This window comes from Apodemus sylvaticus, chromosome 12, assembly GCF_947179515.1.
Source record: "Apodemus sylvaticus chromosome 12, mApoSyl1.1, whole genome shotgun sequence".
NCBI lineage: Eukaryota > Metazoa > Chordata > Mammalia > Rodentia > Muridae > Apodemus > Apodemus sylvaticus.
Window position 1 is genome coordinate 4820681 of NC_067483.1, and position 27784 is coordinate 4848464.

Here is a 27784-nt window from a genome sequence, read left to right on the forward strand (position 1 = left end):
TAAACCCCCAGAAAGCCAAATTACCCTATTAAAAATAGGGTACAGAGCTAAACAAAGAATTTTCACCCAAAGAACTTCGGATGGCTTAGAAGCATCTTAGAAAATTCTCAATTTCGTTAGTCATTAGGAAAATGCAAATCAAAACAACCCTGAGATATTACCTTACACCACTCAGAATGGCTAAGATTAAAAATTCAGGAGACAGTAGGTATTGGTGAGGATGTGGAGAAAGAGGAACACTCCTCCACTGCTGATGGGGTTGCAAATTGGTACAACCACTCTGGACATTAGTCTGGCAATTACTGAGAAAACTAGGCATGTCACTTCCGAGGATCCTGCTATACCACTCCTGGGCATATACCCAGAGAATTCCCCAACAGGTAATAAGGATACATGCTCCACTATGTTCATAGCAGCCCTATTTGTAATAGCCAGAAGTTGGAAAGAACCCAGGTATCACTCAATGGAAGAATGGATGCAAAAAAAAAAATGTGTTATATATACACAATGGAGTATTATTCAGCCCTTAGAAACAATGAATTCATGAAATTCTTAGACAAATGGTTGGAGCTAAAGAACATCATACTAAGTGATGTAACCCAGTCTCAACAGAAGAGTGGATGCAAAAAATGTGGTATATCTACACAATGGAGTACTATTCAGCCATTAGAAACAATGAATTCATGAAATTCTTAGGCAAATGGATGGAGCTAGAGAACATCATACTAGGTGAGGTAACCCAGACTCAAAAGGTGAATCATGGTATGCACTCACTAATAAGTGGTTATTAACCTAGAAAACTGGAATACCCAAAACATAATCCACACATCAAATGAGGTACAAGAAGAAAGGAGGAGTGGCCCCTGGTTCTGGATAGACTCAGTCAAACAGTATTCTGCAAAACCAGAACGGGGAAGTGGGAAGGGGTGGGTGGGAGGACAGGGGAAGAGAAGGGGACTTACGGGACTTTCGGGGAGTCGGGGGCTAGAAAAGGGGAAATCATTTGAAATGTAAATAAATTATATCAAATAAAAAAAAAAGAAGAAGAAAGGAGGAGTGGCCCCTTTTTCTGGAAAGACTCAGTGAAGCAGTATTCGGCAAAACCAGAACGGGGAAGTGGGAAGGGGTGGGTGGGAGGACAGGGGGAGAGAACGGGGCTTACGGGACTTTCAGGGAGTGGGGGGCTAGAAAAGGGGAAATCATTTGAAATGTAAATAAAAATATATCGAATAAAAAAAAAGATCAATCATGGTATGCACTCATTAATAAGTGGATATTAGCCTAGAAAATTGGAATACCCAAAACATAATCCATACATCAAATGATTTACAAGAAGAACGGAGGAGTGGCCCCTGGTTCTGGAAAGACAGTGTAGCAGTTTAGGGCAAAACCAGAACAGGGAAGTGGGAAGGCTTGGATGGATAACAGGGGGAGGGAAGAGGGCTTATGGGACTTTCAGGTAGTGGGGGGGGGGGCAAGAAAAGGGGAATTCATTTGAAATGTAAATAAATAATATATAAAAAATGGAATATAGTCTTAAAAAATAATTCTTAACTCAGGAGTACTGGATGGTTGAGAAACACCTAATGAAGTGTTCAACATCCTTAGTCATCAGGGAAATGCAAAACAAAAGACCTTAAGATTCCAACTCACACAGTCAGAATGGCCTAGATCAAAAACTCAGGGAAAAGCAAATGCTGGAGATGATGTGGAGAAAGAGGAATGCTCCTCCATTGCAGGTGGGATTGCAAGCTGGTCAAAGCACTCTGGAAATCAGTTTGGCCATTCCTCAGAAAATTGGACATAGCACTACCTGAGGACCAAAATTCACCACTTCTGGGCGTGTATGCAGGAGACGCTCCAACATGTAATATGTACACATGTTCCATTATGTTCATAGCAGCCTTATTTACAATAGCCAGAAGCTGGAAAGAACCCAGATGTCCTTCAACAGAGAAACGGATACAGAAAATATGGCACATGTATACAATGGATATATGTATACAATTAAAACAATTAAACATCTAAACAATTATAAAACAATAAATTCATGAAATTCTTAGTCAAATGAATGGAGCTAGGAAATATCATCCTGGGTGAGATAACCCATTCAGATAAGAACACACACAGTATGCACTCTCTGATAAGTGAATATTAGGCCAAAAGCTTGGATTACCCATGATGCAATTCACAGACCACATGAAGCTCAAGAAGAAGGAAAACCAAAGTGTTGATACTTTATCCTTATTTGAAGGTGGATCAAAATACCCATCACTCACAGCCAACCAATAAAATGAGCATAGGCTTCTCAATGGAGCAGGTACAGAAATAACCCAAGGAGCTGAAGAGATTTGCAGCCTTGCAGAAGGAACCATAATATGTACCAACCAGTACCCCTACAGCTCCCAGGGACTAATCCACCAACCAAAGATTACACAAGGCAGGACCCATGGCTCCAGCTACATATGTAGCAGAAGATGGCCATTTCAAATATCAATGAAAGGAGAGGTCATTGGTCTTGTGAAAGCTTGATTCCCACTAATGGGGGAATGCAAGCTGGGAAATAGGAGAGGGGTAGGCAAGGGGAATGGGAGAGGGGGTTTTCGGATGGAAAATTAGGAAAGGTGATACCATTTGAAATGTAAATAATGCAAATATCTAATAAAAGGGGAAAATGAATGGATATTGATTACTTAAAGAAATATATCCTAGAAAAAATTACTAAGCAGTAGTTTTCAGTCTTCTGATCACTGTGACCTCATGTTGTGGTGACCCCCAATCATAAAATTATTTTTGTTGCTACTTTTTAGCTGTCAATTTGCTACTGTTATGAATCACAATGTAAATATCTGGCTCTTGATGACCTTATGTGACCCCTGTGAAAGGGTCATTTGGTCATCCAAAGTAGTTGCAACTTACTGGTTATGAACTACTAATCTATAGGTGTGTTCTGAGAATATTCAGTTTCTCAGTTTAAATGAATATGAGATGAGTTGGATATAATTAATAAAAGAAGTCAATGAAAATGACAAAAAAGAAAGGAAAATTGAATTAATGATGTTTCATTTGTAATATTGTTTACTCTCAACCACTGTTAACATCTTTAGAGCTATTAAATCCAGGAAGGAAAAGCACAGTCACTTCTGTGATTGTCCATTGACAGCTGTGTGATCCTGACAGATCTGTGGATGCTAATGTTAGATGCTCTTCTACAGACTAAAGAGAACTCATAGAATCAACCATTTTAACCATAGGTATGTGCCTCTTCCTGTCTGGCATATATAGAGCTTATTGACTCCACTAATTGCAAATTAGAGACATCCAATATTCTCCTTTCTGTTTAGAGCTTGAAATTTGGAAAAACTCATAAGAGATTCTGTGACACCCATACATTCATGCACCATATTTAGGGCTTTACACTCACTCTCGAAAGCAGAAGTAGAAGATTCTTTTCTGCAGAGATTGAAGTAGGAATTAGTTCTCTTCTGCCATCTCATAGCACTCTGTATAAGATTTGTGTCTGGAAACCCAAACCAATGTAGTATTGTTTTGTAGATAATCTGCTATCTTTGTCAGTTCCCTGGCTTTTAAAACACATCTTTTTTCTCTGCAAGTGTTTTAGCAATAGCCATGTATGGTGTAGATGTTCGCTATGACTTGAAATACAGATCGGCAACCAACAAATTGGGAAAAGATCTTCACCAATCCTACATCAGATAGAGGGCTAATATCCAATATATATAAAGAACTCAAGAAGTTAGACTCCAGAAAACCGAACAACCCTATTAAAAAATGGGGTACAGAGTTAAACAAAGAATTCTCACCTGAAGAACTTCGGATGGCGGAGAAGCATCTTAAAAAATGCTCCACTTCATTAGTCATTAGGGAAATGCAAATCAAAACAACCCTAAGATTTCATCTTACACCAGTCAGAATGGCTAAGATTAAAAATTCAGGAGACAGCAGGTGTTGGAGAGGGTGCGGAGAAAGAGGAACACTCCTCCACTGCTGGTGGGGTTGCAAATTGGTACAACCACTCTGGAAAGCAGTCTGGCGGTTCCTCCGAAAACTGGGCACCTCACTTCCAGAAGATCCTGCTATACCACTCCTGGGCATATACCCAGAGGATTCCCCACCATGTAATAAGGATACATGCTCTACTATGTTCATAGCAGCCCTATTTATAATTGCCAGATGCTGGAAAGAACCCAGGTATCCCTCAACAGAAGAGTGGATACAAAAAATGTGGTATATCTACACAATGGAGTACTATTCAGCCATTAGAAACAATGAATTCATGAAATTCTTAGGCAAATGGATGGAGCTAGAGAACATCATACTAAGTGAGGTAACCCAGACTCAAAAGGTGAATCATGGTATGCACTCACTAATAAGTGGTTATTAACCTAGAAAACTGGAATACCCAAAACATAATCCACACATCAAATGAGATACAAGAAGAAAGCAGGAGTGGTCCCTGGTTCTGGAAAGACTCAGTGAAACAGTATTTGGCAAAACCAGAACGGGGAACTGGGAAGGGGTGGGAGGGAGGACAGGGGAAGAGAAGGGAGCTTACGGGACTTTCGGGGAGTGGGGGGGGGGCTAGAAAAGGGGAAATCATTTGAAATGTAAATAAATTATATCAAATAAAAAAAAAAAAAAAAAAAAAAAAAAAAAAAAAAGAAATACCCTCTGTTGTAGAAAGGTTCCTGAAGATACAGTAGGTAAACTAAACCTCTGAAGTTCATTTCACATATATTAATTAGTAAGTCACCGAAATTTAAAAACAATATAGGGCCTCTATTTGAAGTTTTATAAGTAGTAACAATTGATATGACAAAAAACTCCATGACCTGCCAAACTGCCTGCAAATCATACAGAGAGATAAAGAGATTATACTTGTATGAGTCTTTACACTGATGTGGACTCTTTGGTGATAAAGCTGCCTTTAGTTATCTGTATTGTGGTAATCAATACCCCAAAGAATCATTGGTTTAGTATGTTAGAATTTATCATTGGTGCCTTAAAAAAAGTAAGTTCATTATATTGTTTCCATCTCCTTTAGAAAAAGTTGCAGAGAAACAGATTTAGACATATAAAATAACACTTTTTCCCGTTTTTCTTTCAAATTGTACACATATTTCAGCTTTTGTATTGCATTGTTCTGAGAATGACCAAACTGCAAAACAAGTAGTTAGAAAGGCTAATTTATTTTTTCTACCTATTTTTGTACCATTTTTTTCAAAGTTAAAAGACATGGACCTCAGATTCACCTCCATATCATAAATGAATGAGAAGTTCTGGTGACAAAGCAATGGCTCTCACTAGCAACAGCCCACACTGAAGATGAATCTCTTCTCTCCCAGTCTGAAGTTTTCCTCTTTGCTCTCTTTCCCTTCTCCATTTGCTTGCTGTGACCAACTCAAAACTAAGGATCTACCAATGACCCACTGCATATTCTAGCATCTTTTTTCCAATCTCTGCCCCAACTTTCCTGAAATTTGAAGCTTAGCACTATATTGTGAAAATGAACAAGCACCTTTACTCAAATATTTTATGGGTTTAATAACTTTCTGTTGAAGTTATGGCATTTTAAGGATGGGTCATTCTTTGATTTGTGGTTTTCAATTTTCCTGCTGCCTTTAATCAGACCTGCAAACACCAATTCCTTCCTTTTCTCGTGTGCAGAGAAATTTATCTATACTTATATATTGGAGCATAAACCTTGGTCCTAAAATGGGCTTCTTACTAAAGATAGAAAACTGAAAAAAAAAAAAAAACTTTGGTTAATCTTCTAGTTCTCTAGATCAGTGTCCTTACTGGACAGAGCAATCCAAACAGATTCTTTCTTTCCTTAAGCTCAACCAATGGTAAGTGGCAGATGTCCAAACTTTCACAACTGTGTGAATGTCTTTATCAAGACCACTATTTCTGCCCCTATGTAGCACTTTATCCTTCAAAGATAGCCTCAGGGGATTACCTGCTGAGACCAGTGAGCTACTTACCTACTATGAAGTTCAGTACCTCACAGGGTATCATGTTATTCTGAATAATAGACTTTGGGGAAGGCATAGGCACCTATGGGATTTATAGCACTTCCTGGGAACATCTTCTTTCATTTTTGATGGTTGTTTTGTTTTTGTATTTGTGTGTATGTGTGTATGTGTTTGTGTGTGTGTATGTGTGTTGTCCTGTGAATATATATATATATATATATATATATATATATATATATATATATGACCCCAGGTGACATTGGAAATATTCCTCTAATGGCTTCCACCCTTACTCGATAAGAGTGTGTATTTCATATGGTCCTAAAACTCACCAAAAACCTTTGGATAGCCAACTACCCAAATGCAGGGATCCCCTGTTACTGACAGACACTATGTAAAACCAGCTTTTATTTTGAGCCAATTAAAAATAAAGGTGATTCCTTAATAGGCCACTCAGTCTGAAAATTCCTCAGTTGATACTCTCCTTTTACATAACTCTAAACTCCATCAAGTTAATGGTTATACCCAATTAAAATTATTCCAAAATTAATTTAAAGGTAAAAGAATAGACTCTACAAAACTGTCATTTTACATCTACACATGCATTGTTGAAGTCCTATCACTATCTCTCTCTTTATCTTTGCCTCTTTTGTCTGTCCATCTTTGTCTCTGTCTCTTTCACACACACACACACACACACACACACACACACACACACACACATACACACACCTAAAAGTAGGTAAGAATAAAAAGAACAAAATAAGAACACTTTTAGTAGGGGAAATTACTTTTCAGTACTATTCATGCATTTATTAATCCCATTCTAAGGACTGAATTTCACATGAATGCTCATAATTTCTCCTTTTTCTCTAGAGCAAAAGAGCAATCAGAGACATGACCCTTTGTACAGTGATAAGGTGATATCTAAAGAGACATAGTCTCTATAATCCAGTGTATACTGGGCAGATAGAATGATGAAAGAAAAATCCATTTACCGCTACACAGGTCTGCAACTTCTGTGGTGAGACATAAACTCAGCATTTTTTTAAGTATCATAAAAAATTCTGAGTGAAGCTTTGAATGAGGGAACTTGTTATGAGGGAAGCCAAAACTTCATGATATATGTATTCTGGCCCCTGTAATTTAAGCCTTAAACATTAGGGGTTGGATAGAAAAAATCAGAAATGTGTGTGTGTGTGTGTGTGTGTGTGTGTGTGAGTGTGATATACATATGCATATTAGGAGAGTATCTAATAAATATTTGCTCAAAGTATAAATTATACAGAGCAATACAGAGTGAGGCAGGACATTCCTGTAATTTTAACACTCTAGTCGCTGAAACAGGAGTATATTTTCTTAAAGAGCAACCTAAACTACAATGTAAGATCCTGTATCAGAAATAAAACCTTCATTAATATAAAAAATTCATATTCCTTTTCTAAAATCTGATGCAGTAATAGCTCTTCACAAACTCTAGATAGAAAAGTTATTGTTTAAAGATTGGACAAAGGAGGATCACTGAGCTTTTCAATTCACATATGGATGAATTGTAAAGAAATTGAGTATTTTGTCAATGTAAAAGAAAAGACCTAAACCCACCATACAAAAATACTTTCAAGTATTAATAAATTATTATGAATATATATATATATATATATATATATATATATATATATGTATGTATATACATACATACATATATATATATGTATATACATACATACATACATACATATATATATATATATATATATATATATATATATATATATATATATATATATATATATACATACATATAATCACAGTCATAGATATACAATACTATGGCATTCAACATACTTTTAGCAGGAAGGTTGAAATTTTCTGCTACAACTAGGCTTTCCTAGGATAGAGACAGGTGTTTGTGCATGCCAGTTTTTAGCACAAGGGCTCTGCACATGGCATGCTCTTTGGTTTGGTTAAGAGGTGCAACTGTGTCTTAGCTCATACTGTGAACCCCATTATCATTTATGCTAAATCAGCATATATTTTAGCCCATTTTCCAAACCCTAGCTGGATTTTGGGGAAAAAAATTACTTTGCTAAAGAACTATCTTTCCCTGACATTTCAGTCTTAAAGGGACTATATGCTTGAGCTGTTTATTTTGGAATCTGAAATTATTTGTTTTAAAAGTAAGTTTTTACTACACTGTGGGCTTCAATATATTCTGGAATATACTTAATCTCAATCTAGTGCTTCTGTCACACCTTTGATCACTCAGTTCCTAGATAAAAGACAAATAATTTCTATTATTTAAAATAAGATTTTTATCAGCACTAAAACTTGGCAAATATTATCTTTTATGCAATTAGAATCTACTTTCATATTGATAACCACAAGTTATTATTTACTATGCTCCTTCTGGGTTGCTCTTAACTACAATTTGCCAGCCCTCATGGCCAAGATTTTATTTTTAATTTATTGATATATTTATTTATATTTCAAATGATTTCCCCTTTTCTGGACACCCACTCCCAGAAAGTCCCATCACTCCTCTTCCCTCCCCCTGTTGTCCCACCCAACACTTCCCACTTCCCTGTTCTGATTTTGCTCTATACTGCTTCACTGAGTCTTTCCAGAACAAGGGGCCACTCCTCCGTTCTTCGTGTACCTCATTTGATGTGTGGATTATGTTTTGGGTATTCCAGTTTTCTAGGTTAGTATCCACTTATTAGTGAGTGCATACCATGATTCATCTTTTGAGTCTGGCTTACCTCACTTAGTATGATGTTCTCCAGCTCCATCCAAGGACATGATTTTAAGATTAGTACCTAATAGTGTCCTCTTCACCTCTCTTTGCCTGCACTCTCTCCTTGTAGTCTCCTCAATCCTCAAACCCAGGAACCACAAAATCCATCTATGTCTATTCTACCAAGCAATTGGCTATCGATATCTTTATTTAACCAATAGGATTAAACAAGGAGCAAGATCACATTGTATGTGTGGGTTCTCTCATTCCTGGGTACAACAAGGTTTTAGAGACAGTGCTTATCATTAAAATATATATAAAAAGATCAAATCTCAACAGGAATGCATTTCTAGGATCTTGTCCTTTATAATTAATGTATGTTTGTGTGCAAATTGGTACATATGTCTATATTGGAGGACAGAGGGATGTTTTGGCTACTATTTCTTAGGAACCATCTACCTGGGCATAGGTTTGCTTGCATATTTATTTGCTCGTTATTTCTTTGTTTTCTTATTTACTTATTTACTTGTTTATTTTCACATTGTTTATTGAATATATTCTTCATTTACATTTCAAATGTTATACCTTTTCCAGGTTCCCCCCTCCCAGAAATTCCCAAACCATCCTCCCACCTCCTGCGTCAAGAATATGCCCCTACCCACAAACCACCTGCACTTACCAACCATCCCTCAGTTTCACAACTCTGGGGCAACTATTGTGCCTTCATAAGGTCAAGGCATTCCTCTGACACACTTTTGACTGGAACCATGTGTACCCCTTAGTTGGATGGTTTAATCCCTGGGAGTACTGGGGCATCTGGTTTGCCAACATCCTCATTCTTTTCATGAGGCTGCAAACCCCTTCAGCTCATCCAGTTCACCCTCCAACTCCTCCATTAGGGACCCTGTACACAGTCCAGTGATTGGCTGCTAGCATCTGCCTCTGTATCTGTAAGGCTCTGCTTGGACCCTTCTGGAGATGACCGTAACAGGCTCTTTTTGACATGCATCTCTTGTCATCCATAATAGTGTCAGGATTTGGTGACAGTTCATAGGATGAATCCCCAGGTAGATCAGTCTCTGGACACACTTTCCTTCAGTCTCTGTTCCAAACTTTGTCTCCATAACTGCTCCTGTGAGTATTTTATTTCCTTTCTCAGAAAAACTAAAGCACCCCCACTCTGGTCTTCCTTCTTCTTGAGCTTCATGAAGTCTGTGAATTGTAACTTTCTTTATTTTAAGCATTAGGGCTAATATGCATTTATCAGTGAGTGCATACCATGTATTTTCTTTTGTGATTAGGTTACATCACTTAGGATGACACTTTATATTTCCACCCATTTGCCTAAGAATTTCATGAATTCATTGTTTTTAATAGCTGAGTAGTATTCCATTGTGCAAATATAACACATTTTCTGTGATAAAAACTGCATGGTATTAGTACTTTGCCAAGCAGGTAGATTGACGGAATAGAATTGAAAACCCAGAAATGAACCCACACACATATAGTCACTTGATTTTCACAGAGGAGCTAACACCTTCCAGTGGAATAAAGACAGCATTCTCAACATATGGTGCTGCTTCAACTGGAGGTCAACATGCAGATGAATACAAATTGATTAATTCTTATCTCCTTGTACATAAAACTAGATACACTGAATCTATTAGAAAATAAAGTGGGGGAAAACCTCAAACACATGGGCACAGGGTAAAATTTCCTGAACAGAAGACCTATAGCTTAGGTTTTAAGTTCAAGTAATGACAAATGGGACCTCATAAAATTGCAAAGCTTCTGTAAGGCAAAGGAAACTGTCAATAGGACAAAAAGGCAAACAACAGATTTGGAAAATATCTTTACTAATCCTACATCCTATAGAGAACTAATATCCAATATATACAAAGAATTAAGAAGATAGACTCCAGAGAATCAGTTATTCTTAGAAAAACTGGGGTACTGAGCTAACCAAAGAGGTTTTTTTTTCTTTATATTCGGTATATTTTTTTATTTACATTTCAAATGATTTCCCCTTTTCTAGATGCCCACTCCCCGAAAGTCCCATCAGCCACCTTCCCTCCCTCTGTTTTCCCACCCAACCCTTCCCACTTCTCTGTTCTGGTTTTGCCCTCTACTGTTTCACTGAGTCTTTCCAGAACAAGGGACCACTCCTCCGTTCTTGTACCTCATTTGATGTGTGGATTATGTTTTGGGTATTCCAGTGTTCTACATTAATATCCAATTATTAGTGAGTGCATACCATGATTCATCTTTTGAGTCTGGGTTACCTCACTTAGTATGATGTTCACCAGCTCTATCCATCTGCCTAAGAATTTTATGAATCCATTGTTTCTAATGACTGAATAGTACCCCATTGTATATATATATACCACATTTTTGCATCCACTCTTCTGTTGAGGGATACCTGGGTTCTTTCCAGCTTCTGGCAATTATAAATAGGGCTGCTATGAACATATTGGAATATGTATCCTTATTACATGCTGGGGAATCTTCCAGGTATATGCCCAGGAGTAGTGTAGCAGAATCTTCTGGAAGTGACGTGCCCAGTTTTCAGAGGAACTGCCAGACTGATTTCCAGAGTGGTTGTACCAATTTGCAACCCCACCAGCAGTGGAGGAGTGTTCCTCTTTCTCCACATCCTTGCCAATATCTGTTGTCTCCTGAATTTTTAATCTTAGCCATTCTGACTGGTGTAAGGTGAAATCTCAGGATTATTTTGATTTGCATTTCCCTAATGACTAATGAAGTTGAGCATTTTTTAAGATGCTTCTCTGCCATCTGAAGTTCTTCAGGTGAAAATTCTTTGTTTAACTCTGAACTCCATTTTTTAATAGGGTTATTTGGTTTTCTGCAATTTACAACTGAGGAATATTGAATAGCCAAAAAGCACAGAAAGAAATGTTTAACATCCTTAGTAATCAGGGAAACACAAATCAAACCATCATGAGATTGTATCACACTCCCGTCAGAATGGTTAATTTCAAAAACTGAGGTGACAGCAGGTCCTGGCAAGGATATGGAGAAAGAGAAACACTCCTCCATTGCTGGTGAGATTGCAAGCTGTAACAAACACTGTAAATGTGTAGCAGTTCTTCAGAAAATTGGACATACCACTAAGTGAGGACTCAGCTATACCTCTTCTGGGCATAAACCTAGAAGATGCTTCAACATTTAATAAGAATGCATGCTCTACTATCTTCATAGCAGCCTTATTTACAATATTCAAAAGCTGAGAACAGCCCAGATATCCCTCCACAGAGGAATGGATGCAAAAAATGTAGTACATTTACACAATGGAATACTTAGCTATTAAAAACAATGATTTCTTGAAGTTCACATACCTGGGGTCAAATCCCTGTGTAATAACAGAGGCATGGTCATGATTGTGCTGGCCATCTTAACAGTGAGTGTATAGAAAAAAAGTCAGTATCTTCAGAACTGCCAGTGAGCCTGAATAGCCACAATGCTGAACTGCCTATTCCATGAGAAATCAAGTTTCAAAACCTATGTTGAAGAGTAACAGACACATACATTCAATGACCTTTACCTTCCATATGAGTGCATATGAACATGTGCCATCACACATTTTAGAACACACACATATACACACACACACACACACACCATGTGTCTTGCCCCACATGCTGATGCCAAAGATATGCACATGTATGTGTATGCACATGTGCATACAAACATGTATACACATATGTTTACAGGCTATAAAAGTGTACATTGTCAAAGTAAAAAATTTCCACAAACAATTCCATGTGTTTATCTATTATGTAAATTATCTATTGCACTGTCTGTCAACTCTCTCTCACAACAACTGTCTTAACACTGTAGAGTATAAATGAAGATATAGAAGCCTAGATAGTTACATAGATGCCTATAATAGTTTTAAAAATTATAATATCACTAGTTAAATTATAGGAGAATTTCACCTTTACAAAATAAATTATTTTATAAGATATATTCTTTATTTACATTTCTTAATTTACATGCTTTATCTATTTATTTTCTCTTTTTATTAGATGCATTCTTTATATACATTTCAAATGATTTCACCTTTCCTGGTGCCACCCCCAAAGTCCCATAAGCCATCACCCCTCCCCCTATTCCCCAAACTACCCTATCCCACCTACCTGTCCAGATATTCCCCTACACTGCTGAATCAAGCCTTTCCAGGACCAGGGGCCTCTCCTCAGTTTGATGTTCAACAAGGCCATGCTCTGCTGCCTATGCAGCTGGAGCTGTGGGTGACTCCATCTGTACTATCTGGCTGATGTTTTGTCCCTGGGAGCTCTGGGAGTACTGGGTGGCTCATATTTTTGTTCCTCTTGAAAACCCCTTCAACCTCTAGTGTCCTTTATCTAGGTTCCTCATTGGAAACCCTGTGCTGCATTCAGTGGCTGGCTGAGAGTGTCCCCCTCTATATTTGTCATGCACTAGAAGATTCTGTCAGGTAACAGCTATATCAGGCTCCAGTCAGCAAGTACTTGTGGGCATCAATAATAGTGTTTGGGTTTTGAAAATGTATATGGGATGGATCACTAGGTGGGATAGTCCCTGGATGTTTTTTCCCACAGTATCTGCTCCAAACGTTGTCTCTCTATCTCCTTCTGTGAGTATTTTGTTCCTTCGTTTAAGAAGGAGAAGAATATCCATACTTTTTTCTTCCTTCTTCTTGGGAATCATTTGATATGTGAATTGTGTCTTAGGTATTCCAAACTTCTGGGCTAATATCCACTTATCAGTGAGTATATATCACGAGTGTTCATTAGTTATTGGGTTACCTCACTTAGGATATTTTCCAGTTTCACTCATTTGCCTAAGAATTTCATTAATTAATTGTTTTTAATAGCTGAGTAGTATTCCATTTTGCAAATATACCAGATTTTATGTATCCATTCCTCTGTTGAACATCTGGGTTCTTTCCAGTTTCTGGCAATTATAATAGGACTTCTATTAACATAGTGGAGAATGATAATGTGTTTTTTTTTTATGTAGTAGATTACATTGATGGATTTCCATATATTGAACCAACCCTGCATCCCTGGGATGAAGTCTACTTGATCATGGTGGATGATCGGTTTCATATGTTCTTGAATTTAGTGGGCAAGAATTTTATTGCATATTTTTGCACTGATATTCATAAGGGAATTTGACCTGAAGTTCTCTTTCTTTGTTGCATATTTGTGTCGATTTGGTATCAGTGTAATTGTGGCTTTGTAGAATGAGTTGGTTATTGTTCCTTCTGTTTCTATATTGTGGAATTCTTTGAAGAATATTGGTGTTAAGTCTTCTTTTAAATTCTGATAGAATTCTGCACTAAAACTATCTGGTCCTGTGCTAGGTACTAGCTCGGGCAATTCGACAACATAAGGAGGTCAAAGGGATAGAAATTGGAAAGGAAGAAGTCAAACTTTCATTATTTGCAGACGACATGATAGTCTACCTAAGTGACCCAAAAAACTCCACTAGAGAGCTCCTACAGCTGATAAACAACTTCAGCAAAGTGGCAGGTTATAAAATCAACACAAGCAAATCAGTGGCCTTCCTATATTCAAAGGATAAGCAGGCTGAGAAAGAAATTAGGGAAATGACCCCCTTCACAATAGCCACAAACAATATAAAGTATCTTGGGGTGACTCTTACCAAACATGTGAAAGATCTATATGACAAGAACTTCAAGACTCTGAAGAAGGAAATGGAAGAAGACCTCAAAAAATGGGAAAACCTCCCATGCTCATGGATCGGTAGAATCAATATAGTTAAAATGGCCATTTTGCCAAAAGCAATATACAGATTCAATGCAATACCCATCAAAATCCCAACTCAATTCTTCACAGAGTTAGAAAGAGCAATTATCAAATTCATCTGGAACAACAAAAAACCCAGGATAGCTAAAACTATGCTCAGCAACAAAAGAAAATCTGGGGGAATCAGTATCCCTGACCTCAAGCAATACTACAGAGCAATAGTGTTAAAAGCTGCATGGTATTGGTACAGTGACAGGCAGGAGGATCAATGGAACAGGATTGAAGATCCAGAAATGAACCCACACACCTATGGCCACTTGATCCTCAACAAAGAGGCTGAAAACATCCAATGGAAAAAAGATAGCCTTTTCAACAAATGGTGCTGGTTCAACTGGAGGCCAGCATGCAGAAGAATGGGAATTGATCCATCCTTGTCTCCTTGTACTAAGCTCAAATCCAAATGGATCAAGGACCTCCACATAAAGCCAGACACTCTGAAGCTAATAGAAAAGAAACTGGGGAAGACCCTTGAGGACATCGGTACAGGGAGAAAGTTTCTGAACAGAGCACCAATAGCGTATGCTCTAAGAGCAAGAATTGACAAATGGGACCTCATAAAATTACAAAGTTTCTGTAAGGCAAAGGACACCATCAAGAGGACAGATCGGCAACCAACAAACTGGGAAAAGATCTTCACCAATCCTACATCAGATAGAGGGCTAATATCCAATATATATAAAGAACTCAAGAAGTTAGACCCCAGAAAACCGAACAACTCTATTAAAAAATGGGGTACAGAGTTAAACAAAGAATTCACACCTGAAGACCTTCGGATGGCGGAGAAGCATCTTAAAAAATGCTCAACTTCATTAGTCATTAGGGAAATGCAAATCAAAACAACGCTGAGATTTCATCTTACACCAGTCAGAATGGCTAAGATTAAAAATTCAGGAGACAGCAGGTGTTGGAGAGGGTGTGGAGAAAGAGGAACACTCCTCCACTGCTGGTGGGGCTGCAAATTGGTACAACCACTCTGGAAATCAGTCTGGCGGTTCCTCAGAAAACTGGGCACCTCACTTCCAGAAGATCCTGCTATACCACTCCTGGGCATATACCCAGAGGATTCTCCACCATGTAATAAGGATACATGCTCTACTATGTTCATAGCAGCCCTATTTATAATTGCCAGATGCTGGAAAGAACCCAGGTATCCCTCAACAGAAGAGTGGATACAAAAAATGTGGTATATCTACACAATGGAGTACTATTCAGCCATTAGAAACAATGAATTCATGAAATTCTTAGGCAAATGGATGGAGCTGGAGAACATCATACTAAGTGAGGTAACCCAGACTCAAAAGGTGAATCATGGTATGCACTCACTAATAAGTGGTTATTAACCTAGAAAACTGGAATACCCAAAACATAATCCACACATCAAATGAGGTACAAGGAGAAAGGAGGACTGGCCCCTGGTTCTGGAGAGACTCAGTGAAACAGTATAAGGCAAAACCAGAGCAGGGAAGTGGGAAGGGGTGGGTGGGAGGACAGGGAAAGAGAAGGGGACTTAAGGGACTTTCGGGGAGTGGGGGGCTAGAAAAGGGGAAATCATTTGAAATGTAAATAAATTATATCGAATAAAAAAATAAATAAATTCTGATAGAATTCTGCACTAAAACTATCTGGTCCTGTGCTTTTTTTTTTTTTTTTTTTTTTTTTTTTTTTTTTTTTTTTGGTTGGAAGGCTTTCTATGACCCCTTTTATTTCTTGAGGGGATATGGGACTGTTTAAATGATATATTTGATACTGATTTAATTTTAGTATTTGGTATCTGTCTAAGAAATTGTCCATTTTCTCCAGAATCTCCAGTTGTGTTGAGTACAGGCATTTGTAGTAGGATCTGATAATTTTTTTTGAATTTCCTCAGTTTTTGCTGTTATATCTTCGTTTTCATTTCTAATTTTGATAATTAAGTTACTATCTCTGTTCATTTTGGTTTATCTATCTTGTTGATTTTTTCAAAGAACCAGCTCCTGGTTTTGTTGATTCTTTGTATGGTTCTCTTTGTTTCTATTTGAATGATTTCAGCCCTGAGTTTGAGGTTTTCCTGTCTTCTTTTCCTCCTGGGTGAATTAGCTTCTTTTTGTTCCAACACTTTCAGATGTGCAGTTAAGCTTCTAGTGTATGCTCTCTTCATTTTCTTTTTGGAGGCACTCAGGATTATGAGTTTTCCTCTTAGCACTGCTCTCATTGTGTCCCATAGATTTTAGCATGTTGTGCCTTCGTGTTCGTTAAATTCTGAAAAGTCTTTGATTTCTTTCTTTATTTCTTCTGTGACCAAGGTATCATTGAGTCGAGTATTTCTCAGTTTCCATGTGTATGTGGGTTTCTGTTGTTTTTGTTGCTATTGAAGACCTCTTTTACTCCATAGTATTCTAAGAGGAGGCACGGGATAATTTTGATCTTCTTATATTTGTTGAGGTGTGTCTTGTGACCAATTATATGATCAATTTTGGAGAAGGAACCATGAGATGTTGAGAAAATGGTATATTCTTTTGCTTTGGGGTGAAAAGCTCTATATATATCTGCTAAATCCACTTGGTCCAAAGCTTCAATTAGTTTCACTCTGTCCCTGTTTAGTTTCTGTTTTTCTGATTGGTCCATTGAGGAGAGAGGTGTTGAATTTACCCACAATTATTGTGTTAGGCACAATGTGCGCTTTGAGCTTTAGTAAAGTTTTTTTTATGAATGATGGTACCCTTGCATTTGAAGCATAGATGTTTAGAATTACGAGTTCTTCTTGGTTGATTTTTCCTTTGACCAGAAAGATGTGCTCTTCTATGTCTCTTGATTTTATTGGGTTGAAAGTCAATTTTATCTGATATTAGAATGGCAACTCCAGCTTGTTTCCTGAGACCATTTGCTTGTAGAATTGTCTTTCGGCCTTTACTCTAAGGTTGTTTTTGTCTTTGACACTGAGGTGTGTTTCCTCTATGCAGCAAAATGTCCTGTTTATGTATCCAATGTGTTAGTCTTTGTCTTTTTATTAGGGAATTGAGTCCATTGATGTTAAGAGATATTAAAGAGAAGTAATTTTTGCTGCCTATCATTTTTATGTTAATTTTATATTTGAGTGGTTATCTTCTTTTGTGTTTGATGGAAAAATATTATTATCCTACTTTTTCCAGGGTATAATTTCCCTCCTAGTATTGGTGTTTTCCCCCTATTATCCTTTGTAGGGCTGGGTTTGTGGAAAGATATTGTGTATATTTTGTTTGTCATGGAATATCTTGGTTTCTCCATCTATAGTGATTGAGAGTTTTGCTCGATATAGTAGTCTTGGCTGGCATTTGTCTTCTCTTAGAGTCTCCATGAGATCTGCCTAGAATCTTCTAGCGTTCATGGTCACTGTTGAGTAGTCTGATGTAATTCTGATAGGTCTTCCTTTTTATGTTACTTGGCCTTTTTCTCTTACTACCTTTAGTATTCTTTCTTTGTTTACTATATTTAGGATTTTGATTATAATGTGACGTGAGGTATTTCTATTCTGGTCCATTCTGTTTGGAGTTCTGTAGGCTTCTTGTATAGTCAAGGGAATCTCTCTCTTTAGGTTAGGGAAGTTTTCTTCCATAATTTTGTTGAAGATATTTGCTGGCTCTTTTAGTTGTAAATCTTCACTCTCATATATGCATACGATCCTTATGTTTGGTTTTCTCATTGTGTCTTGGATTTCCTGGATATTTTGGGTTACAAGCTTTTTGCATTTTGCATTTTCTTTGACTTTTTAGTTCATGCTTAAAGTCTTGGAAAGAACAGGAATTCAAGGCCCATATCTAAACATATTAAAAGCAATATACAACAAACCGGTAGCCAACATCAAACTAAATGGAGAGAAACTTGAAGCAATCCCACTAAAATCAGGGACTATTCAAGGCTGTCCCCTCTTTCCATATCTTTTCAATATAGTTCTTGAATTCCTATCTAGAGCAATTAGACAACATAAGGAGGTCAAAGTGATACAAGTTTAAAGGAAGAAATCAAACTAACACTATTTGCAGATGATATGATAGTATACTTAAATGACCCAAAAATCTCTACTAGAGAACTCCTAAAGCTAATAAAGAACTCCAGCAAAGTGGCTGGTTACAAAATCAAATCAAGTAAATCAGTAGCTTATCTATACTGAAAGCATAACCAGACTGAGAAAGAAATTAGTGAAATGATACCCTTCACAATAGCCACAAATAGCATAAAGTATCTTGGGTGACTCTAACCAAACAAGTGAAAGACCTATACCACAACAACTTTAGATCTCTGAAGAAGGAAATTGAAGAAGACCTCAGAAAATGGAAAAATCTTCCATGCTCGTGGATTAGCAGGATTAATATAGTTAAAATGGCCATCTTGCCAAAAGCAATCTACAGATTCTACACAATCCCCATCAAAATCCCAACTCAGTTCTTCATAGAGTTAGAAAGCGCAATAATCAAATTCATCTGGAATAACAAAAAACCCAGGATAGCTAAAACTATTATCGACAGTAAGAGAACTTCTATGGGAATCAGTATCCCAGACCTCAAACATTACTACAGAGCAATAGTGATAAAAAAAAAAAAAAAAAAAAAAAAAAAACCTTCATGATATTGGCACAATGCCCAGCATGTTGATCAATGTAATAGGATTGAATACCCAAAAATGAACCCACAAACCTATGGTCACTTGATTTTTGACAAAGGAGCTGAAAACATCCAGTGGAAAAAAGATAGCCTTTTCAACAAATGGTGCTGGTTTAATTGGAGGCCAGCATACAGAAGAATGCGAATTGATCCATTCTTATCTCCTTGTACTAAGCTCAGCTCCAAGTGGATCAAGCACCTCCACATAAAACCTGACACACTGAAACTAATAGAAAAGAAATTGAGAAAGGCCCTTGAGGACATAGGCAGAGGGGAAAAGTTCCTGAATAGAACACCAATAGCTTACGCTATAAGATCAAGAATTGACAATTTGTAATTGGGACCTCATAAAATTACAAAGTTTCTGTAAGGCAAAGGACACTGTTAAAAGGACAAAACGTCAACCAACAGATTGGGAAAGGATCTTCACACACCGTACATCTGACAGAGGGCTAATATTTAATATTTACAAAGAACTCAAGAAGGTAGACACTAGAGAAACAAATAACCTTATTAAAAAGTGGGACACGGAGATAAACAAAGAATTTTTCCATGAAGAATGTCGGATGGCTGAGAAGCACCTTAAGAAATCAGTGTTCAACATCATTAGTCATTAGGGAAATGCAAATCCAAACAACCCTGAGATTTCACCAGTCAGAATGGCTAAGGTCAGAAACTCAGGAGACAGCAGATGTTGGCAAGGCTGTGGAGAAAAAGCAACACTCCTCCACTGCTGGTGGGATTACAAGATGGTACAACCACTTTGGAAATCAGTCTGGTGGTTCCTCAGAAATCTGGGCATGACTCTTCCGGAGGACCCTGCTATACCACTCATGGGCATATACCTAGAGGATTCCACAGCTTTCAATAAAGACACATGCTCCACTATGTTCATAGCAACCCTGTTTGTAATAGCCAGAAGCTTGAAAGGACCCAGGTGTCCCTCAACAGAGGAATGGATACAAAAAAATTGTGGTACATTACAGCCATCAGAAACTATGAATTCATGAAATTCTTAAACAAATGGATGGATCTGGAGAACAGCATATTAAGTGAGGCAACCCAGTTTGAGAATATCAATCATGGTATGCACTTGCTGATAATTGACTATTAGCCTAAAAATGTGGAATACCCAAGGCATAATCCACATATTAGTTGATGTCCAAGAGGAATGGAGGAGTGGTCCCTGGTTCTGGAAAGACTCAGTGCAGCAGTATAGGGGAATACCAGTACAAGGATGTACGAAGGATTAGATTGGGGAATAGGGGGAGGGAAGAAGGCTTATGGGACTTTTGGGGAGTGGGGAGCCGGAAAAGGGGAACTCATTTGAAATGTAAATAAAAATATATTGACTTAAAAAAAAAACATAGTGGAGAATGTGTCCTCATTACATTCTGGGAAATCCTCTGGGTATCTACCCAATATTTCCTCCCTCAGCATTTGAGTGGAGATTTTCAAATATTCAGGCTAGCCACTATCTCTTAGACCTTGAAGATATGGCCTTTTGTTCTCCATAGAACAATGCAGAATACTGTTTATTACCTGGAAGTCACTACTAGCCAACACCTGGTGTTACCCTGGGGTGGAGCACTGGGATCAAGGTGAAGTCTTTACCTGCCACACTTACAGTTTCCTGAATCAAGCAGGCTATCTGCTGAGCAGTATGGAACCCTGGAGCCAACACACACTGAGCCAAGTCTCAAGAGATTCACCCTGAGAACCCTTATATTGTCAGGACTTCAAATAAACCAGGTTCTCAATCAGCAATTGTTTTGTCCTGGCCTTCATTCTCTTTCAGCCCCTCCCCATCTATCCACAGCTTCTCTTTCATGGACCCAGGCTGCTGTAGCTGCTTTCAGTTGCAGCCCAGGGGAGGTATAAAAGGGTCCTCCAGTAGTATCATGACCAGTTTTCTGAGCAGCCACCAGGATGATTTCCAGAGTGGTTGCACCTGCTTGTAATCCCATTAGCAGTGGAAGAATGTTCCTTTTTTCCCCACATCCTGGACAACTGCTATCTCCTGAGTTCTTGATCTTAGTCATTCTGACTGGTGTGAAGAGAAATCTCAGGGTTGTTTTGATTTTCATTTCCCTGATTACTAAGGATGTTGAACATTTCTTTAGTTGCTTCTCAGACATTAGATATTCCTCAAGTGAAAATTCATTGTTTAGCTCTGTAACCCATTTTTAATAGGGTAATTTGGCTGTCTGGAGTCTTACTTCTTGAGTTCTTTGAATATATTGGATAGTAGCCCTCTGCTGTATATGGGGTTGGTAAAGATGTTTGCTTTACTATTTTGTTGGTTACCATTTTGTCCTATTGACAGTGTTCTTTGCCTTACAGATTTTTTTTTTTTTTTTTAGTTTTATGAGGTCCCATTTCTTAATTATTGGTCTTAGAGCAAAAGCTATTGGTAACCTGCTCAGGAAATATTCCCCTGTGCCCATGTGCTCAAGGATCTTCCGCAATTTCTTTTCTATTAGTTTCAGTGTGTTTGGTTTTATGAGGAAGTCCTTGATGCACTTGAACTTGAGATTAATACAAGAAGAAAACAATGGATTTATTTGCATTCTTCTGCATGCTAGCTGTCAGTTGAATGAGCACCATTTGTGGAAAAGGCGACATTTTTCCCATCGGATGACTTTAGCTGCTTTACCAATGATCAAGTGGCCATATGTGTGTTGGTTTTCTTCTGGGTCTTTAAATCTATTCCGTTGATCAACCTGCCACTGTACCAATACCATTACATTTTTAGCACTATTGCTCTGTATTACTGCTTCTGGTCAGGGATACTGATACCCCCAAAAGTTCTTTTACTGTTGAGAACACATTTGGCTATCCTGGGTTTTTTGTTATTCCAAATGAATCTGAGAATTGATTTTTCTAACTCTATGAAGAATTGAGTTGGGAATTTGATTGGGATTGCATTGAGTCTGTACTTTGATTTTGGAAAGATGGCCATTTTTACTATATTGATCCTGCCAAGCCACGGGCATGAGAAGTCTTTCCATCTTCTGATGTCTGCTTTGATTTCTTTCTTTAGAGACTTGGATTCTGATCATACAGATCTTTCACGTGTTTGTCTGAATCACTGAAAGATATGTTATATTGTTTATGACTATTGTGATGAGTGTTGTTTCCCTAATTTCTTTCTCATCCTCTTTTTCCTTTGAGTACAGGAAGACTATCCATTTGGTTTTGTTAATTTTATGTTTGGCCACCTTGCTGAAGTTGTTTATCAGCTGGATGAGTTCTCTGGGGGAGGTTTTTGAGTTGTTTAAGTGTACTATCATATCATCTGCAAATCTTGATAATTTGACTTCTTACTTTCCAATTTGTATCTCTTTGACCTCCTTTTGTTCTCTAATTGCTCTAGCTAGAATTTCAAGTACTATATTGAATAAGTATGGATAGAGTGGGCAGCCTTGTCTAATCCCTAATTTTAGGGGGATTGCTTCCAGTTTCTCTCCATTTAGTTTGATAATGACTGCTGGTTTGCTGTATATTGTTTTTACTATATTTTGGTAAGGGCCTTGAATTCCTGTTCTTTCCTAGACTTTTAACATGACAGGATGCTGAATTTTGTCTATTACTTTTTCAGCATCTATGGAAATGACCATGTGCTTTTTTTTTCTTTGAGTTTATTTATGTACTGGATTAAATTGATGGATTTCCTTATATTGAACCATACCTGCATCCCTGGGATGAAGCCTACTTGATTATAGTGAAGGATCATTTTAATGTGTTCTTGGATTCAGTTGGCAAGAATTTTATTGAGTATTTTTGCAATGATATTCACAAGAGAATCTTCGTCTAAGGTTCTCTATTTTTGTTGGATCTTTGGGTGGTTTTGGTATCAGTGAATTGTGGATTCATAGAATGAGTTGGGTAATATTCCTTCCGTTTCTATTTTGTGGAATAGTTTATAGAGTATTTGTGTTACATCTTCTTTGATGGTCTACTAGAATTCTGCACTAAAACCATCTGGTCCTGTGTTTTACTTGGTTGGGAGACTGCCAATGACCACTTCTATTTATTTAGGACTTATGGGACCATTTAGGTGGTCTATCTGATCCTGATTTAACTTTAGTATTTATTGGGTATCTGTGTAGGAAATTGTCCATTTCCTCCAGATTTTCCAGTTGTGTTGAGTATAGGTTTTTGTAGTAGGATCTAATGATTTTTTGAATTTCCTCAGTTTCTTATGTTACATCTCCCTTTTCATTTCTGCGTTTGTTAATTTGGATACTGTCTCTGTGCCCTCTGGTTAGTCTCACTATGAGTTTATCTTGTTGCTTTTCTCAGAAAACCAGCTCCTTGTTTTGTGGATTCTTTGTATAGTTCTTTCTGTTTCTACTTGGTTGATTTCAGCCCTGAGTTTAATGATTTCCTGCCTTCTATTCCTCTTGGGTATATTAGCTTCTTTCTGTTCTAAAGGTTTCAGAGGTGCTTTCAGAAGAGCTGCTAGTGTATGCTGTTACCAGCTTCCTTTTGGAGGCACTCAGAGCAATGAAGTTTCCTCTTAGCACTACTTTCCCATAAAGTTGTTATTGTGTCCCATAAATTTGGATATGTTGTGCCTTCATTTTCATTAAATTCTATAAAGACTTTGATTTCTTTCCTTATTTTTTTCTTGACCAAAATATCACTGAGTTGAGTATTTCTAGGCTTCCATGTATATGTGGGCTTTCTGTTGTTTTTGTTTCTATTGAAGACCACCCTTACTCCATAATAATCTTATAGGCATCATGGGATTAGTTCAATCTTCTTATATCTCTTGAGGTCTGTTTTGTGACAAATTATACAGTCAGTTTTGGAGAAGTTACCATGAGGTACTGAGAAGAAGGTGTATTCATGTGATTTAGGATGAAATGTTCTATAGTTATCTATTAAACCTATTTGATGCAAAATTTCTGTTGGATTCACTGTGTGTCTTTTTAATTTTTGTTTTGCTATTCTGTCCATTGAGAAGAGTGGAGTGTTGACGTCACCCACAACTATTGTTTGAGGTACAATTTTTGCTTTAAGCTTTAGTAACGTTTCTTTTATGAATGAGGGTGCTCTTAAGTTTGGAGCATAGATGTTCACAATTGAGAGCTCTTCCTGGAAGTTTTTTCTTTTGATGAGTATAAAGTGTCCTTCCATGTCTTTTTTTGATGACATTTGGTTGAAAGTCTATTTGATTGTGTATTAGAATGGGAATGGCTACTCCAACTTTTTTCCTGAGACGATTTACTTGAAAATTTTTCTAGACTTTTACTGTGAGATAGTGTTTGTCTTTGATGTTGAGATGTGTTCTGCATGCAGCAAAATGTTGTGTGATATTTACATATCCAGTCTGCTAGTCTTTGGCTTTTTATTGGAAAATAAAGTCCATTTATGTTAAGACATATTAAGGAATAGTGATTGTTGCTTCCTGTTATTTTTGATGTAATTTCTATGTTTGTGTGTTTATGTTCTTATGACTTTGTTGAAAGAAGATAAATTTATTGCCTTTTCTAGTATGTAGTTTCCCTCCTTTTTTTGGTGTTTTCCATTCATTATCTTTTGAAGGACTGGATTTGTGGAAAGATATATTATAAATATGTTTCTGTCATGGAATACCTTGGTTTCTCAATCTATGGTAATTGACAGATTTGCTGGGTACAGCAGCTTGAGTTGGCATTTATGTTCCCTTTGTGTCTGTATGACATCTTCTTATGCTCTTTAAGTGTTTTTTTAAATTTTTCTTTAAATAAACAGTCAAAAATGAATATATCTAAATGCAGAGGAAGGAAGGAGGTATGCAAAAACATACAAAATCTGTACATAATCTCAGCAATTATGCCAAGAAAATATGGACTTAGGGCTGGAAATCAGCTTGGCTGGCAGAGTGTTTGCACAGCATGTGTGAAGTTCTTTATTTGATCCTTAGCATTGCACAAAACTAGAGTGTGATATACAGCTTTAACCCAGCAGTCACAAAGTCAGGAAAGGAGGAACAAAAAATAAACAGTGAGTTCTAGGAAAGTCTGGATTACTTATGACTTTATCTCTAAAAAAAAATAGGAAAAAAAGTAGAATGAAGGAAAGCTATGGGAAGGAAAGGGAATAGAAAGGAAAGAAAATGAAAAGAAGAAAAATGAAGGGAAAGGGTGGAAGAAAGGAAGGAAGAAAGGAAGGAAGGAAGGGAGGAAGAAAGGAAGGAGGGAAAATGAAGAATGGGAGGGAGAATGAAGGAGGAAATGAGGGAATGAAGAAAGGAGAAAGGAAGGAGAGAAGGAGGAAAGAAAGAGAAGGAAGGAAGGAGCTAGGAAGGATAATAGGAAGAGAGAAGTAAGGAACAAAGGAACAACTCTCAAATTTACTATTACTTCAGCTATTGCTGTGTCCATCTTTTGTCAACAGACTTCTCTTATGACAGTACCAAGAAGTACGAAATTATCTTAAAATGATTCAAGAAGGGAATTTGCTGTCGTGGAAAAAACTTGTAGAGCTTTGACTTTGTCATAAATTTTTTTCCAGATCTGGCATGACTGTGAAGGAGATGAGATGAAACAGATCCAAATCCTGGAGTAGAGTCAGCGTAGCAACTGTGTTATACAATGTCCATGGTTACTGGAGGGGTAAGACTTGTTTGTATAATAGTGTAAATATTTTACTTTATATTTCCTTCTTCAGGGAATTTTATCCTTGCCAAGGTAATGGGGAATTGTCTCCCTGCCAAAGTTAATGATTCTATGATTATCAGAACCTCATGATTCTAGGAAATAAGGCTATGTCTCTGTGACACTGAGACTTTCAGGACAGCTCTTAAGGCTGAGGACAAAAAACTGAAAAAAATGAATGCAATAATACATAAATCAGTTCAAGAACTGTCCTTCACAGACTTTTTAAACTGTGCAAAATAGAAGGATGCAATATGAATTGTATGAGGGGCTTCATGGACTTGAAAGAATAGAGGCAGTTGCACTAATCAGTCAGCTTAGTCACAAAGATATTAAGGAGGCCAAGTGTACTGGCACACGTCTTTAAAGCCAGCACAGGAGGCAGATACAAGTAGATATTTTGTCAGTTCAAGGTTAGCCTTGTCTACCAAAAAAATAAAAATGATGGCTTAATGTTATTCTCACATAAAGATATTCTACTCTCCAATAAGCCTTAGAATTGCTAAAATGGAATACCCAAAACATAATCCACACATCAAATGAGGTACGAGAAGAACGGAGGGGTGGCCCCTTGTTCTGAAAAGACTCAGTGAAGCAGTATAGAGCAAAATCAGAACAGGGAAGTGGGAAGGTTTGGGTGGGAAAACAGGGGGAGGGAAGGGGACTGATGGGACTTTCCGGGAGTGGGCTCCAGAAAAGGGGAAATCATTTGAAATGTAAATAAATATATCAATAAATTTAAAAAAAGAATTGTTAAAATAGAAAAGTAAAAAATAAAAGGATTAAAGGGATATGCTGAAGTAGCTAAGAATTACTAAAATGAGATTCAATCCAAAAAGTATTATGAGTAAGGCAAACTTTCTCATATAAGTATAGCCTCTATGTGTAGATATGGCAACAAGCACTGTGCCCAATGAACTGCATAGGACTTGCTATGTTAAAATGTACTTGCTGTCTGGTTTGTTTTGCCTTGAATGTGCTCTGTATTTCAGTTTTTAAGAGTCAAGGGGATAAAGTCATAAAATGCTGATTTCTGGAATAAACAAAAGAGAACCTTGGGTAGATAATTAAACTGATTATAATTAATAAGGAAGAAGCTTATATAAATAAATAACTGGGCTTTGTTCAGCAAGAAAGAACTATCTCGAGCTGAGAACTATCTCAAGCATAACACAGAACTGTCAGCTTGTGTTAATCACTGAGTCCAAGTCATTCATTTGTTGTTTGCATTACTCTTTTTCTTAAGACCTTTTCTCAAACTGAGTCTGGTAATCAGCAATATTTAATGATTATATGCCTGAAACAGAAACATCATGGAATTTTCCAGTCATGCCTGAGTGATAATTAAAAGTACAGTAATTGAAAGACATCACCTAATAGACTATGTTCATTATAAATAAAATGAGTAAACATGACTATTATATATAAACAATGAGATGAATTTGATTGAAAAACAATGACAAATGTTCTTTACACATTGTAACATGTATAGAGTAATTTTAAACAATGCAGGCCCCAAGTCCTACTAAATCCTCTTTTCCAGGACTTATTGCCTCTCTGCTTCCTAACTAGATAAATGGTCACCAGCTGCCTCATGCACTTGATGCTGACTTATTTGACATGATGTACTGTGTCTTAGAACTATGAACCAAAATAAAATTTACTATAAAAAGTTGTTTTTGTTTGGCATTTATTTGTGCCACCACCAACAACAGTAATAAAAACAAAAACAAAACAACAATGAAAAATACTAGCTAATACAAATGTCCAGGAAACAGAAAGATAAAATCTAAGAAAAAATAAAAGCTGTACAGTTCTCATGAGAGGTAAAGGCCACCTCATTTGAAGGGACTCTAGAAGAAGGTTCTCTAAGATTATCAGTGTGATTATATAGTCACTTATTCTTGAATACACAGTAAACACAGGCTTATATTTATTTACAGATACATTCTACTTG